This window comes from Vulpes vulpes, chromosome 4, assembly GCF_048418805.1.
Source record: "Vulpes vulpes isolate BD-2025 chromosome 4, VulVul3, whole genome shotgun sequence".
Lineage (NCBI taxonomy): Eukaryota > Metazoa > Chordata > Mammalia > Carnivora > Canidae > Vulpes > Vulpes vulpes.
Genome location: NC_132783.1, coordinates 79,841,839 through 79,858,303, shown reverse-complemented (window position 1 = coordinate 79,858,303; position 16,465 = coordinate 79,841,839). Strand labels below are relative to the sequence as shown.

General features: G+C 45.2%; 1 long non-coding RNA gene across 1 annotated transcript in view; it reads left to right on the top strand.

Moving 5' to 3' along the window:
- The window catches only part of LOC140598620 (uncharacterized), a 56,608-nt gene extending 41,203 nt beyond the window's left edge, over positions 1-15,405 (top strand). Inside the window, exon 3 of the long non-coding RNA XR_012001104.1 lies at positions 14,728-15,405. This is a non-coding gene — a long non-coding RNA (uncharacterized lncRNA). The remainder of the gene's footprint in view (positions 1-14,727) is intronic.
- Positions 15,406-16,465: the final 1,060 nt, after the last annotated feature.

The following is a 16,465-nucleotide window of genomic DNA, read 5'->3' as shown; positions in this document are numbered from 1 at the left end:
AAGAGGGAAGTTCTTCTCCCTTAATTTGTAACCACAGAATATTAACCAGATATTCAACGGCTTTTTGATGTCAATCCTCTGAGGCTGACCGCATTTACCAATTAAGTTACAGCACTTTAGTTTGTTCTTATTTTTAGCCAAACTCCATGCACCACCCCCCACCTGCTTTTTTTTTTGGTTTTGGTCATTAACATGAAAAATGAACAGAATCACTTAATAAAGTTCTGTTTAGAAATTTCATGGCTTGGTGAGGTTATTTATTACATTGACGTGGTAAAAATTTTTCTTATGGTCAATCTTAACTTTTCACCCCCTCCTAAAGAATGAAGGGACACTGCTCACCCTCCACCCAAACAGATAGAATCTGCTGGAATCAGCTGTTTTTCTGACATCAGTGATATGTCATTTGATGACCTATATTTGATTATATCCTTAAATGGACTAAACATCTAGACCAGTTTAACATGTTTCTGTACATCACCCATGGCACTGAATGAATGAGTGTAGGAATTCATTCTGTATTGAATAATTCTTATTTTTTGCATGTGCTAGTCTTGTCTTCTCATCTAGATTACTCCAGGGATATAGTGTCAGTTTTGGCTGTATAGAATATAATGGGGCTCAAATAACTGTTGATGACCAAAAAGTTAGTAGTGGTATTTCCTAGACAGTCGGATAATAAATGTTTTTTCTTCATCCTTCTCAGAGTATGCCAAATTTGGTAGACTAAAATTGTATATCCTGTTAGTAATCAAGGAAAAAACACTCAATAAAAATATTTTGATTGTTGACATAAATTTAACTTTAAAAATTACTAATGGAGAGCATTCTTCGGATAATTTCCCTAGGGACACAATAAGACCAAAGAAGTTGAATCAAAGATTAGCATTCAAGAACTGCCTGATAAAAGCAATTCGCCTCTAGGCAATGGGGCTGGGAATACTAAGGACTGGTAAAAAGTAGTAGTCAGGAAGGCTGAAGGAAAATATCATCTGTGGGCTAAACAGGGCAATCTCATCACAAATGAAGCAAGAATAGAGTTTCTTTTCAGATTTAGGAACATCCATGAAAGTAACAATACTACTAGCTCATGGAGATAAGAGGCCCCTTCCACTCTTCCCAAAGCTTGAAAATAAGGACATGAGGCCCTCTTCAAACAAACTTGTAACAACAAACTGGAGGAAAGACATTCAAATTCATGTCTGAAGAGGCAAAGAGAAGAGGTCTTGTCCTCAAAATCAAGTGAGCCTTCCCCAAGGCATATCCTACTTTGAACACCAAACTGAAATTTCCTTGAACTGGACAGAAGGGCATTTCACCAAGGGGAGATGGGTTGGTCTCTCCTTCCTGGCTGGTAAGAATGTAGACAAAACAATTCAGCAAAATTCCTGCTTCAAGGGACTCCTGATACAGTTTTCAGATAGGATGGGGCTGGTGGGGAGAAAGGAAAAGACGGTTAGAGGCAAGCAAAGAGCTTGCTCAATAGATCACAATTCAAAACCACACTCTTGAACTTGCAGGGTTTGCATCAAGATCCTCTTTGTTCCATATGACTAGAAGACCCCCATCCCAGAGGCCTTTCTGGACATCATAGTGGTGACTGGGAGGGACTCAGGGCCCAGCCTGACTTGCCCATCCCAGTTCACTGCCAAGAACTATCCTCCCATTACTTAGAACTGCACTGTCCAATATGGTAGCCGCATGTGGCGAATCTGAATTGAGATATGTTATATTTGTAAAATATACATTGGATTTCAAAGATATAGTAAGGAAAACTGTAAAATCTCATTAATAATTTTTATATTGACTATATGTTGAAATATTTTGGATATATTGGGTTAAAATATATTAAAATTAATGTCACTTGTTTTACTTTTTAAAATGTCACTACTAGAAAATTTGAAATCACATATAATAGTTATGTACATTTGTGGCTGTGTAGGGGAGGAAAAATGTCCCTATACTCTTCAAGACTCTTCCAACTAGTCTAAGAATTAAATTGACATCAGATAGATTAATAGGAGGAAAAAACCCCAAAGTTTAATTATGTGCACATGGAGGCACAATAATGAAATTGAGACCCAAAGAAATGACCAAGGCAGGCAGTTTTTAGACCTTTTAGACAGAGAGACAATAAATCTGTGAGGAATTGACAATACAAAGAAAACTTTGGAATCTTCAATTAGTAAGGAATACTAACTGGAATCTGGGCTGGGATAGTAAATTAGTAAAGTAACAATGGTTTTTTAATACAGCCTTCTTGGCTCCAAATTTCCCATCCCTGATGATAAGATGTCTCTTTACCGCTTGGTACAGGGAGGGAATCTTTCACATGGGAGATTTATTTGTTGCTTTCTGGAGACAAAGATAGTTGTCAGAATGTTCTTTTTGCTTTGACTCTCTCTTAAGTGAATTTTATTTAAAACAATCAATATGTCAAAGTGGCACATTTTGAGGTGACCTGCCCTTGCCCCCTACACCATTTCTACAATATTGGCTTAAAAAATGATGACTCAGGGGATGCCTGGGTGGCTCAGCGGTTGAGCATCTACCTTTGGCTCAGGGCGTGATCCTGGAGTCTGGGGATCCAGTCCCACATCGGGCTTCCTGCATGGAGTCTGCTTCTCCCTCTGCCTGTGTCTCTTCCTCTCTCTCTCTGTGTGTCTCTTATGAATAAATAAAATAAAATCTTAAAAATAAAATAAAATAAAATAAAATAAAATAAAATAAAATAAATGATACTTCAAGATTAAGGAAAATCTGGGTTAGAAAGAGGAGAGCTACATAACCTGAAAGTATGCTTACATGGAAAACATTCCCTGAATAAGCAACCTCAATGAAAAGCACTCAAACATTGCTTAGAAAGAACTCATACAACCCAGAGCATCCACTGTTGGCTATTTCTTTAGGACATAGGTACTAGGGATGCCTGGGTGGCTCAGTGGTTGAACACCTGCCTTCAGCCCAGGGCATGATCCTGGAGTGATCCAGGATCCTGAACCACATCAGGTTCCCTGCATGGAGCCTGCTTCTCCCTCTGCCTATGTCTCTGCCTCTCTCTTTCTGTGTCTCTCATGAATAAGTAAATAAAATCTTAAAAAAAAAAAAAAAAAAAAGGACAGAGGTACTAGACTAAGGACTTTATGTGTGTTAATTTACTTGCATATTACAACTGCCCTGTGAAGTAGGCATCATTTGTATATCTATTATACAGATGAGGAAACTGAGACACAGAGGTGGGATTTGACTTTTGGCAATCTGACTTAAGACCCTGTTACTTCACACCCTATACCCCAACCCACTTCCTTCGACCCCTCACATGAGCTCTCCTTTCTGGATGTACTTCCTTTCTGGATGTACTTTCTGAGAAGGATCTTTTCTTTGTTACTTCTATTTCCCCAGCAAGCCCAACCCACCTCCACCTTGGCATTAAAAAACCAAATACTACAATCTGTCCTGAATAGGGAAAGACCTTCCCTAGAATCACAGGGTCCCGAATCCTGGAGTCTGGGGCAAAACCAAGTGTCTGACAATATGGTGCTCTCAAATTTCTCCTTTTAGCACCTCAGTGAATTATGAGAACACAGTTTTATATTTCTGACCCCTACAACCTAAAGGCTAGGAAAATTTACCAGGTTGTATCTTTTTAACGGTCAAAGACTGGGTTGGTTTTTTGGGGTTTTGTTGGTTTTTTTTTTTATCTTTTGCATAATACTTCCCAAACCTTCCCAAACTGACAGTTGGCTGTTTGCGGATGTTCTGAACCTCAGTTAAGGAAACACTCTAAGGAGCAGCCAAGAGGGGCCCTCTTGGAACACAGTTCCCACAAAGGGAAGACGGTTAAATGCTGGTCAGATGAAGCCTTTTGCCTCTTTCACCTCTTTTTTTTTTTTTCCCCTAACAAAAGGCCATGCTCTTTCTCTCTTTTCCTCAGAAGCCATGGAAGTTAAATGGTTTTGCTTTTGGTTTTTAAAAGTCTCAATAATAAGAATAATTAACTTATTCATCCCAGAAAGATGCTGCAATGGCCATCTTATTTGTGACGTTACTGCAATTATTACTATTAGTACTACAAAGGGCACTCAGGGAATGAGGAGGCAGGACACCAAAGAGTGGTCACATGTTAGCTGTCTTCTTTTGCAGATGAGGCCACTAAGGCCCCAGGGGTATACAGCTCAACGCAAGGCCATGTCCCAGTTGTGAAAGAGCCTGGGTCAGAGCTGATTTCTGTTGGCCCAGAGGTTTGGGCAGAGCCTGGTCCCCAGGGTCGGATAAATCACCCCACCCAACAGAGCCACCACCATGTGATTAGCATAGGCATGCAAGCCCTCCTGCCTCCCCTTGGCCCTTTCTCAGACTTCTTATCTTTCAGGTGGCCCCTTCCTGATGTTTGTGTTGGATTTTGTTTATTTGTGATTTTAACTATTCCTGCTGCCTGAAACCCTCTATTTTCAGATACCCACATGGCTAAATCCCTCATCTTTTTTCAAGTCTTGACTCAACTCTGTTTTTTTTTTAAGTAAACTCTATACCCAATGTGGGGCTTGAACTTATGATCTTGAGGTCAAGAATCACATGCTCTACTAACTAAGCCAGCCAGGCACCCCAAATCTGACCTTAAGAAGGCTAATCCTGACTCCCATTTCATACTGCAGCCTCTTGCCACACCCTGTACCCCAGCCCACTTCCTTTTCTTTCTTCTATAGAATTTATCAACTCATTGTCTGCCTTCCCCACTAGAACATAAGCTGTAAGCTCCACGAGGATAGGGATCTTTTGTTTGTTGATGTACACCAAGCATGTAAAAGAATCCTTGGTCACAGCAGATGCTCAGTAAATACTGGTTGAAATGGAAAATGTCCAAAGCTGTTCTCCACGTTCACCAGCTCAGACTGTAAGAATATCAGGACAAGGATTGGGTCTCTGCCACAGGCCCTTGCAGTGCCAAGCATATAGGCAGGCCCTCCCTCAGGTTCAAAGTCAAGTCTAATTCATATAAAAATGTCAGGAGACTCCTCTGACTCCCTAAAATAATATTAGGGATTATTTTATTTCCCTACTTCTTTACACTTTTATTTCATTTCTAACTGTTCTAGAAAATGAAAATAACAAATTAAGGTAAAATAAAATTCTGAGGAAGGAGAGAGCCTGAAAAACTCTGAACAGGTTTCTCAGGGATGTGGACTGGAAACCAATCTAGTGGGAAGGAGCCAGGTCCCTTTTGCTTCAGAGAACTGGCTCCGAGAGATTTTGAGACATCATAAGACTATTTTCCAGCACGTAAAGAACGAGGTGATCAGCAGTTTCCCATCTCTACAGAGCAAGAGAATGTGTCTCTTTCTGAGTATAAGAGAGTTCAATGAAATTTGAAAGAATGCCTTCCTTAGAAGGAGATGCAATGCTAGAACAGAACCAGGAGAAATTTGAGACTTCCAACCTTATTTATTTATTTTTTAGATTTTATTTATTTATTCATGAGAGACACACAGAGAGAGGCAGAGACATAAGCAGAGGGTAGAAGCAGGCTTCCTGCAGGGACCCCCCGCAGGACTCGATCCCAGGACCCCGGGATCACACCTTGAGCCAAAGGCAGATGCTCAACCACTGAGCCACCCAGACGTCTCAAGGTTTCCAACTTTAAAGTAGTCTTTTGACTTTTTAAAAACAAACAAATAAAGCTCCATCATCCATAGGACAAAGTCGGTGTTTCCTTTCCCAATTCCTATGGATTCTAAACATTAGGGTCAGGGCGCTTGGGTGGCCCAATCAAATGTCTGTCTTCAGTTCAGGTTGTGATCCCAGGGTCCTGGGATGGAGCCAGGCTCCCTGCTCAGTGGAGAGTCCACTTCTCTCTCTCCCTCTGCCCCTTCCCGCCTGCTTGTATGTGCTCGCTCACTCTCTCTTACAGAAAAACATGTAAAATCTTTAAAAATAAATAAATAAATATTAGGGTCTTACAGTAGCAAGAAAAATGGAGTGGTTGGGGGTCAGGGCTTGGCCCGAGACTTCGAGGGTTCCAACCCGCCACTTCCTAGCTGTGATGTCAGGCATGTTGGTTAACCATCCGTGCCTCAGTTTTATCATCATTAAATGAGATGATGATTGCACCAATCTCCTAGGAACACTGGGGATCAAACAAGTATCCGTGTGAAGAGCTGGCACATGACAACAAAGAATAAAGTCAGCACCCAGTCAGCACCCAGCAAATAAACTCCCTCACCATTGGGTGTGGTATAGCTGGAAGTCCTTAAAAGCCTACATTACTTCCCCGAGGCAGAGGGCTGGAATAGGGACCGAAAGGGTAGTCTTAGTTGAGGCAGAAGCTATAAGGAGGCACACTGGATCTGGGAGCTGAAGATGGAAAATTGTGGGGAGAGGGTGGACAACTGGGAAGTCAGGATGCAAAATGGCAGGAAAAAATCTGAGAATCTTAAACCCATTTTCCTTGATCTTGGGCGAGGAGGGACCTACAATGTGTCAGGAGGCCATGATGGTGAGGTCCGATCCTCACATACTTCTGCCAGGTTGGCCTTACCATCCCCTCCCCACATCCCCTTGGTGAAAACCAAGGCACAGGGCCCCGTTAAGGGGAGAGTAAAGGGGAGGGAGCCAGGACATGCACATCTCTGTTCATGAGGCCAGGCGGAATTACAATTAGTAGTCCAGGTAGACTCTCTAGAAAAAAGATAGAATTGCTCTGAGCCTCCCTTGCTATGGGCACATCATGACTATCTCCTTTGCTCTGCCTTGGGTGAATTCTTTCACTGCCTGTGCCACTGGCCCCACCCAATAGGGATGCCCCACAGCTCCCAGGTCCAATATCCCCCAGGTTGATCTGTTGGTTAATTTTCCCAGAGCTGAGTCACCTTGTAGTTCTTTTTCCACTGGAGAAATGGCTCTTTTCCAGATCAGGAGCCTTCAAAACCTTACCCTCAAGGAGGAACTAGTTAGTGGTTGTATTTCAGACAGGGTGTGGTTTAGTAAGGGAATATTCTGAAGCAGGACCTTTACCAGTTTAGCAAATGCCAAACCAAGCCAAAAACACCATACTCATTCTTTGTTTACAAGTCAAGTCTTCCCACGTGCTGACAAAAGGGCTCCCCTTGACACTGGCACCGGGATCCCAGGAAGGGAAAGGTGACAGCGAATGCCCTACCTTCCAGTTCCACAGAGGCGCATACTTGAAGCAAGATGGAGGTGGAATGGAAGACCAAAGAGGGAAGTCAATTAGGCAACCACTCCTCCCTAAGGGAGGCCTTTATCACCCTCCCTGAACTCTGAACCTAGAATGGGATCCCCATGTGGACAAAGGGGTCTTCCCTCTTTTTTTGTGATTTTATTCACACTCACAGAAAACTAAAGATAAAAAAATAAATAAATTTTTTTTCACTTAAACCACTTTAGCTGAAAGGAACAAATTTACATGAAATCAAGCCAAGAGGTCGCAGTACTTTAACTTCCCCTTTGGTTGGTGGTTTGTGGATCAGATGTGTTTCTTTTCCCAAGTCTTTTTCTTCTTGAATCAAATTACCTCGGACCCCTGTGAAAAATACCTCAACCTCTGCTACAAGCTGCCCACTGAACCACTAGTTGAACAAGTATTTATTGAGCCCCTGCTATGTGCTAGGTGTGGGGCCCTGGGTGAGGCATGAACAAATCGAACCAGAACAAATCTGTCTAGCCAAGACAAGTAAAGGACTTTCAGCCACCCACACCCTGGTTATGTCTATCATGAACACTATCGCAGAGGTTTGGTTTTTATGCTATAATGCTGTTGCAACAGTCAAAATTTAAGAAAAACCTTCACCAGTCACTGTCTATGATCTCACTGCCTTAGCACAACCATTTCCATCTGCTTCTTCTTCCAACTCCTTACTACAACATACCCATATTTTACAGCAGAAGCAATCACAATACATTTACCAGATAATATTTTTGCGCCATTTAAATTTTTCTATATTTCTGCCTAGCCTTTCCAAAAGGCTACGTGCTATCCTATCCTGATACCTGTGCCAGAGTTACAAACTATTCCCCTACTGTTGGACTTTCATGTTTTTGTGGGGTTTTTAGAGTTGCAGTGTTCACTGACTTAGCAATGCCTGTGGAGCACGTCCTCCATCCGAGGTCATGTGCTGACAGCATCGGGGCCCACAGCATCGGGGCCCAAGGAGCCACAGGCCAGCCATGGTCCTCACAGAGCTCAAAGTCGCATTGGCCCTTAAAGTCCTTAAAGGAACACCAGCAAACTGTTTCAATAAAGTGCAAAGACCCCTTGAAGGACATACCAAGTGCATCATGCTAAAAAGCCCCCCTAGAAGGAACCAGAGCCTGAGAGGCTCTGCATTTTCACAATGACTGAAGTGTTTAAGGAAGTCCCAGCTCCCAAGGTTCAGTCCCTAGAAGAGCTGAAAGCACCTCCACACAAAGCTGTGTTTCTAAGTGGCCATTCTTCGGATTTCACTGGCAACAGAGGGAAATCCCACGTGTATTTCAGAAGGAACTCCCTAACCCTGTGGACCATCCTGGAAACCCCAGACCCCCTCCTACTCATGGGAGAGTCTGGCATGTGGGGCTGCTTCACAGTCTGGCCTGTCTGTGGACCTTTCTTCTCTTCTCCACTTCTCACTCCAGGTGGGATGGAAAAGGAAACTGGAAGGTGACCCATGGCTTGGTTTCCTCACTGACTGACTTTCCTTCCTACTCTTTCCTTAGAAATAAGCTTTCTAAGAACTTTCTTTTCATTTACCCTACCCCACCAACACTCTCTTTCCCATAAAATCCCATTCTCTGGTCCCCACCCTACTCTAGCTGCCAGAAACTGATGTAGAAGAAAAACCAAAGGTACACAGACCAGCTGGAAACCCCAGCCCCCAGGAAGCCTTGGGTTCAGTTTATGTGCTTGTGGGTTCTCCCTTTCTCAAGACTTTCAGTTGTGTCTCTAATGGTGGGAGGAGAGATGGTTACTGGTCAAATTTGCCCTTCTGCCCTTCTGGCACAAGAGAACTCCTCGTGTTCTCCCCTGTCCAAGGTTGGCTCCAAAGGCCCATCTCCAGTGCTTGGCCAATTTTGGGAGGTTTGGCAAAGCACTTATCACATAAGATCATGCTGTATTGTGAAGAGCAGTTCCCTTGCCCCTAACGCCTCACAAGCAGGCACAGATCCCACAATGACAGCCTGGCTGGAATAGCAAATAAGGAGTCTTCTCTGGAAGCTTCAGCCTTTCCTAGTCTTTGGGAGACAGGGGATCCGAGACAAGTCATATCCAGACCCAGTCCCGCCTGGTGATGGGATGACAGAAGGACCCTCCCCACCAGCAGAGGGCCACATACCAAGTACACTAGGCACTTGGTCTGGATTCCAGAACTAGCAGCAGACCTGAATTAGGCTCCAGGAGTCTGGTTTTTTTTTTTTTGTTTTTTGGGGTTTTTTTTTGTTTGTTTGTTTGTTTGTTTGTTTTTAAGTAGGTTTGATGCCCAGTGTGAAGTTTAACCCAGGGCTTGAACTCATGACCCTGATCAAGACCTGAGCTGAGATCAAGAGTCTAATGCTGGGCAGCCCAGGTGACTCAGTGGTTTAGCACTGCCTTCAGCTCAGGGCCTGATCCTGAGACCCGGAGTTGAGTCCTGAGTTGGGCTCTCTGCATGGAGCCTGCTTCTCCCTCTGCCTGTGTCTCTGCCTCTCTCTCTCTCTCTCCCTCTCTGTATGTCTCTCATGAATGGATAAATAAAATCTTAAAAAAAAAAAAAAAAAAAAAAAGAGTCTGATGCTAACTGACTAAGCCATTTAGGCACCTCTGGAGTCTTTTTTATAAGCACCCCAGTGATTCTAATGTTAACCAAGGCTTGGGCCCAAGCCCCTCCTCATGCCAGCCAGGAGCTAAGCCTCTGGGAGGGCTGTGCCTTGGCCACAGCAGCACAGCATCCAGGAGGAGGGGGGGGGGGGGGGGAAGGGGGAGGGGGAGGAGGAGTTCTCGGCTCCATGCTCCACAGCTACTCCTTGACACCACCTCCTGTATAGTATAGTACCCGTTATTTATGTCAAACAGCTGTCCTTGCGGGACCCCAGGCTCCCCATCTCCCTTACTGCAGCCTCCTAGTTTTCAAGCTTGACTGCATATTGTAATCACCTGGGAGTGTTAAAAACTCCAGAAAGCCTTCAGTGGAGTACAAGAATCGTCCTCTGGTATTGATGAAATTTTGGAATATAGATGGGGTCTGGAGCCAACAACCAGGAAAGAATTCTTGAGACGTCTGGTGCAAAATGGTAGTTTTATTAAAGCATGGGGACAGGACCTGTGGGCAGAAGGAGCTGCTGCCCTGGGCCTGTGAGGAGTGGCTGATTATATACCCAGGAGTTGGGGGAAGTAAGCAAAAAGGAGATTCCAAAAAGATTTTTTTTTTTAAGATTTTATTTATTTATTCATGAGAGACACACACAGAGAGAGGCAGGGACATAGGCAGAGAGAGAAGCAGGCTTCATGCAGGGAGCCTGATGTGAGACTCTATCCTGGGACTCCAGGATCATTCCCTGGGCTGAAGGCAGATGTTCAACTGCTGAGCCACCCAGGCGTCCCCCAAAAGGATTTTCAAATGCTAAGGAGGACCTACAAGATCCTGGAGGCCTTGCCATTGTCAAATTAAAGATGGCTTTTCCCTCTGGCAAGGCATTAAGACAATTGGAAACTTCCCGAAGACACACATATCCCACTCTGAGGTATGGGATTGCTTGTGGGATATCAGCTGTGCTTTGTCCTCAGCCAGCCCTGCTCCCTCATCAATATTCCATCTCCACCATAACCCCCTTCCCCCAGGGCTACCCCCAGCCTCTGGCAATAGGCTAGAAGGGATTTCTGTGACTGTCTGAGATTGAATGCTCATTTTGCTCCGTCCACTTTATGAACCAGCTGCATCAGTGGGATCTAAGCTTGAGAAGGACCGAAGACTTCAGGGGAAGGGAGATAGCACTTCACTCTCCTAGGCCCCCAGCCCGGGCAGGAGGCCTTAAGGTTAGACAAACACAGCTGTCTGCTCCAGAAGCAATTGAGGCATGCACTGCCCTCGGGCCACCCAGTGGAACATGGGGACCTTCCCGCCCCCTGAACATGTTGCCAAATACCAGGGGAAGGAGCTAACAGGGTGGTAGGAGCTACAGCAGGCAGAGAGAGCCAGTGTCTGAACCCTGCTGTCTGCCAAGATTGGGCCCTTTCAGCTTCTAAAGTAGCCAAGCTAGGACTCAGATCCAAGCTTCCAGATTCCACATCTGGTGCTCTTCCCCATTAGTTGCTGTTGAATAATTGCATGAAGATCTCAGAGCTCCCCATGAAAGTCATCGCCAAGCTCTCCTCAGAAGAGGGGTGCTGACAGTGACACCTCCAAATCGGCAGCCCCCGGGCCCCTGTGCATTCTCTACCTCTCAGTCTCCCCAGCTCTGGGTCTAACTTTTCCTTTCTTCGTTATTCCAGATCCTTGGTCTCGGTGTTTCTGGGCCAATGTGACTGAGGTCTAAAACAAAACATGCTTGAATTTTTTAAGAAATAGACCCTACTGTGTCCCAAACCAAACTCCCACCCCCACCCAAGGAGAATCACTAGTCCATGCCCAGGAAAGGTGGAAAAGTTTGGACTTGTAGCAGCAACTCATCTCTCTCTCTCTCTTTCTTTCTCTCTCTCTCTCTCTCTGGCTCCTGTCCCAGGCTGTGTCCCGGCCCTGAGCTGCATCTCCAAGGACAGGGAAATCTTAGTGTTTTACATATAATAAGACTATCTTCAGGTCAGCTGACAATCTGGTCCAACAGTGGACTCAGAGATTGCTTCCCAAGGTCTGCTCAACCTGGAGAGCACTAACACGCAGCCAGCCTGGGAGATAGCTTGGAGGGGCGGGGCAGTCAGGCTAAGCATCCAAGGTCCTTGGTCCTTGTTGGGCTGGGGTTGACTCCTTGCCATTTGTGACTTGGTCAAAAGAGCACTGAAATTAAATGGAGGAGATGGGTTCATTTGTCACTCCATTAATCTATTCACTCCTCATCCATTCATTTGCTCATTCAATAGTTAGTTTGGGGGCATCTGCTATGAGTCTGGCACTGCTATGTACTAGAACAGTAACAAGACACCCCAAGGAGCTTAGTTATGGTTTTCTCAAAGGAGTCCATGCCCCTTAAAGGGTGCTTAACTTCTAAGACCATTAAAGAAACCCCTTAAGACAATGATGAACTTTCTTCTGAGAAAAATGACTAACCATAAAATTATTTGTGTAATTTTAGGGATCTCAATGAAACTCCCTCCCCTCAGGTTACATCTCCCTGTCTGATGACTTCTCCCTGGGATCTGCCACCAATTCTCATTCATTCCCTACTGTAGGCCTAAGTTTCCCCATTTGTAACATGAATTCTCTGGACTCCCTTGGCCAAATGATTCCTGACCTGGTCAAATCTCAGAAATCACAGATTTTAGAAGTGTCCATCTAACCCTCCAATTCTTAGAGAGCAGGGCCGGGTGAAATGAGAACAGGATGAGGAAAGTATGTATGATCTTGGAAGTACCTGAGAGTGAATAGAAGGTAGAAGACAGAAAGCATTGTCCTTAAAGAGAGATAGAAGGAAAGAATACTCCCACCCCAGCCCACCGTATAATTAATCTTCCCCCAGGACAAAGGTTGTCTGGATGGAGTAAGAGTTAAATCCCTCTTAGGTGCTAAGCTTGGGTGCTAAGATGACACCCAGAAGCCACCCCTTTAATCAGAGGAATTCCCAGGAGGATGAGGTCACCAAATCCCTCATTCGTTTAACAAGTAATTATTGAGGAATGGTCCAAGGGAGACCCAGGTGAACAGGCCAGAGGAGACCCCTGACATGGAGGGGTTTCCTTTTGGGAGGAGTAGAGACAAACCACTTGTATGTAAAACAAGCAAGATCATTTTAAGTAGTCATAAATGAGGAGAGAATAGAGAGTAATGGGATAATCAAGGAGTGGAGGCTACTTCACACCCCTCAAAAAGTGATGTTTGAGATTAGGCCAGAATGATAAGAACAAGCTAGCCAGGAGAAGATGGGGGAGGGGCTTTCCCGGCAGAGAGAGCAGCAATGGGAAAGGTCCTGTGGTAGGAAGGAGTTTGGCAAAGCAGCAACAGGGAGAGTGGGAGGCAGTGGTGTCTGAGAGGCAGGGCGGCCTTAATAGCCAGGAACTGGAAGCCACTGGAAGTTTTCACAGAGAGGCAAGAACGGAGGCCTTTAAGTGGGTCCTCCTCCCCTTCTCCCTCTGACCTCATTGCTTCGCTCCCTCCTCCTCCTCCCCCAGCCACACTGGCCTCCTTGCTTTTCTACAAATAGGACCATTCCAGGCCACTCAGTGGCTGTTCCCTGTTCCCGATCACCTCGCCCCCAGATATCCACAGGTGTGCTTCCTCACCTGTGCCAATCTTTGCACAGATGAAGGCAATATCCTCTCACCTCCAAACTGCAAATTGTACTCCTCCACCTACCATTCTCCACTTTCCTCTCTTGTCTTCAACGTAATCATTTTCTCACACGTGAAATCATCTGCGTATTCATGGGTTTATCGCTGTCTCTCTGCCGAGATGTCAGCTCCTGAGGGCAGGGGTTCTGTGCTGCTCCCTCCTACTCCCCAGCACGTGAACAGTACCTGACACTAGCAGGTGCTCTGGAACTATTTCTAGGATGAATGAAGCACTTAGGAGGCAGTTGCAGTAGTGGCTGACAGTAGGATGACAGTGGGCTTGGAAAAGGACGGTAGCAGATGAGATGGAGGCAAAGGGCAGGAAAGTGAGGCTGAGCAAGTCCAGAGCTGGCTGGTCCGAGGTCCAAGCTCTTTTGCTGTGCCCACATAGTAGGCCTGCAAAGCTGAAAATGCCAGACCCCCCATCTCGGACTTGCTCTTCTTCATCTCCCTCCTTGTTGCCTTTCAATTAGCACAGACACCTGAACTAGATCAGAGACAAAAAAACCAACAAACTAATTTTTAAGACTATGCCCAGACCCCTAAATTCCTACAAATGTCAATAAGGGGGACCTAGGTGGCTCAGTCGGTTGGGCATCAAACTCCTGGTTTCAGCTCAGGTCACCATCTCAGGGTCAGGGGATGGAACCCAAGGTCAGGCTCCAGGCTCAGTGGGGAGTCTCCTTGAGATTGTCTCCCTCTCTCTAAAATAAATAAATCTTCTTTAAAAATGTAAATAAGTAGCTAACCTAAATTTACAATAGAACTTAGTATATTGTTTTCTTTTTCTTTTGAGATATAATGCCCATACCATGATATGCACCCTTTTAAATTCAGTAGTTGTTTTTTTTTTTTTAGCATATTCACTACTATCTAATTCCAGAACATTTGCATCACTCCAAAAAGGAGCCTTAAACCCATTAGCAGTTGCTCCCCATCCACACTCACACTACCTCAGGCCCCAGCAAGCACTAAATCTGCTTTCTGCTTCTATGGATGTGTCTATGCTGAACATGTCATATAAATAAAATCACACAATAAGGAGCCTCTTGTGGCTGGCTTCTTTACCTAATATAATGTTTTTGAAGTTTGCCCGTGGTGTAGCATGTACTTGTGGCTGAATAACATTCACCTGTATAGATGCACCTCATTTTGTTGATCCACCCATCGAGGATGGACATTTGAGTCATTTCCACTTTTTGGCTATTATGGTTGTGCTGCTATGAGCATTCTGTACAAATGTTTGTGTGGACATCAACTGTATTTCTGTTTTTCAGCATATACCCAGGAGTGGAACTGCTGAGTCAGACGGTACCTCTGTTGTGGAACATTTTGAGGAACTACCAGACTGTTTTGTAAAGCTTCACCTCTGTTATCATCCTCCGTGTTGCTGAGGTGGGGAGGAAATGAGATGACTCACTCATGATCACCAGGTACGAATGGTGCACCGGGGTGGGGTTGCTGCTCTTACAAAGGAATCCTCTGCTTCCTTGTGGTGCATTTCACCCATGCTTCAAAACTTTTGGGTGCTTTCTGGATGCCAGTCACTAATCTAGGTGCTGGAGATACTAGAGGTATTTGAGAACAAGAGAGACATGACCCCTGCCTTCTTGGAGACACAGTCCAGTGGGGAAAACACAGTGACCAGATAATTACAGTTTTGACAGTGCAATGGGGAAGTCCGGGAGAGTATGTACCTCAACTTAGCCAGTCCTTTGTGCAGTAAGAGCCTGGGCTCGGAGCCAGCCAGCCCAGGCTTAAATCCCCGCACCCCACATGCCAGCTGGAAGACTGGGCAAAATCCCAAGCCCCCATGCTTCCATTTCTCATGTGGGAAACAGAGTAATAGTATCTACTCTGAGGGTATCAGAATCAGGTGGATTCAGCACATCAAAGCCTATAAAACACTTCAAACCTGGTGCTGGTAAACCCCAAAGAAGTACCAGCTGTTGACATTGCTGTTAGACTCTCTACACCTTACCCATCACTTGGGAACATGAATCCTGGTCCCTCAAACTTGCGCTGTTTCAACTGTTCCTATTTGCAGCACCTCCCACCCCACCCCACCCCACACACGGTCCTGGCTGGAATCAAACAGAATTCCCACAATGCTCTGTTCCAGCGTCCTGCAGTGTGGCTCATCTGGTTTGATGCTCCAGTTAGAACCCCTGACTGCCAGGTTCCTTGTTGTACAGGAAAGAAATGCTTTTTTTCTGTTCTTTTCTCCCTACCTAGATTATAAGCTCTTTGAAGCCAATCTGTCTCACTCCTGCAATGCTAAAACATGCTGGCAAGAAAACAAATGGAGGCAAAGTCTCAGAGTGGGTGGTAGGGGCTTCAGAGCACAGGCTTTGAAGCCACACAGACCTGGTGATGAGCCCTGCTCTGCCCCCTTGAGCCACCTGACCTAGGGCAGTTTGCTGAAAGCCTCTGGGCCCCCTTTCCTCATCTGTGAAATGCAGCCAGGGGCAGCTGCTTCTCAGAGCCATGTGGGGGGATCAGCAGTGGGCTGTAGAAGTGCCTTGTTGGGGCCCAGTTGATACCCCATAGCGGGTGGTTGCCACTAGTCACATCATGGCAGAGCTGCACAGGAGCCAGAGCCCTGCCAGGGCAGCACACCCTGCAGAGGCAGCTAAGTACAGGAAGTACACAAGGTCAAAAGGAAAATGAGCTCTCAGAGATGTCTTCTGATCACTATCATGTATACTGGGTAGAATGGAACAGAATTTGCTGTTTGGGCTTCTTTTTTTCTCTCCTCTCCTTACCTCATAGATGCTTCTTTTGCTATTTTTATTAAGTGCAAATGGTACCAGAAAGTATTCATGTAAACCTACCCGGGAAATTATTAACAAATGCACAAGAGCAGGGATTATGCAATCCCCAAACTGCCAGGCCTCCTCATCAGCCCACCAGCTGGAGAAATACTCTTAACTCCTGAGCTACACTCTTCCTAACAAGTGTCCTGGGTTGGCTTTAATACATTATTCAAGAGTTATGACAGAGCATAGTTAAAAA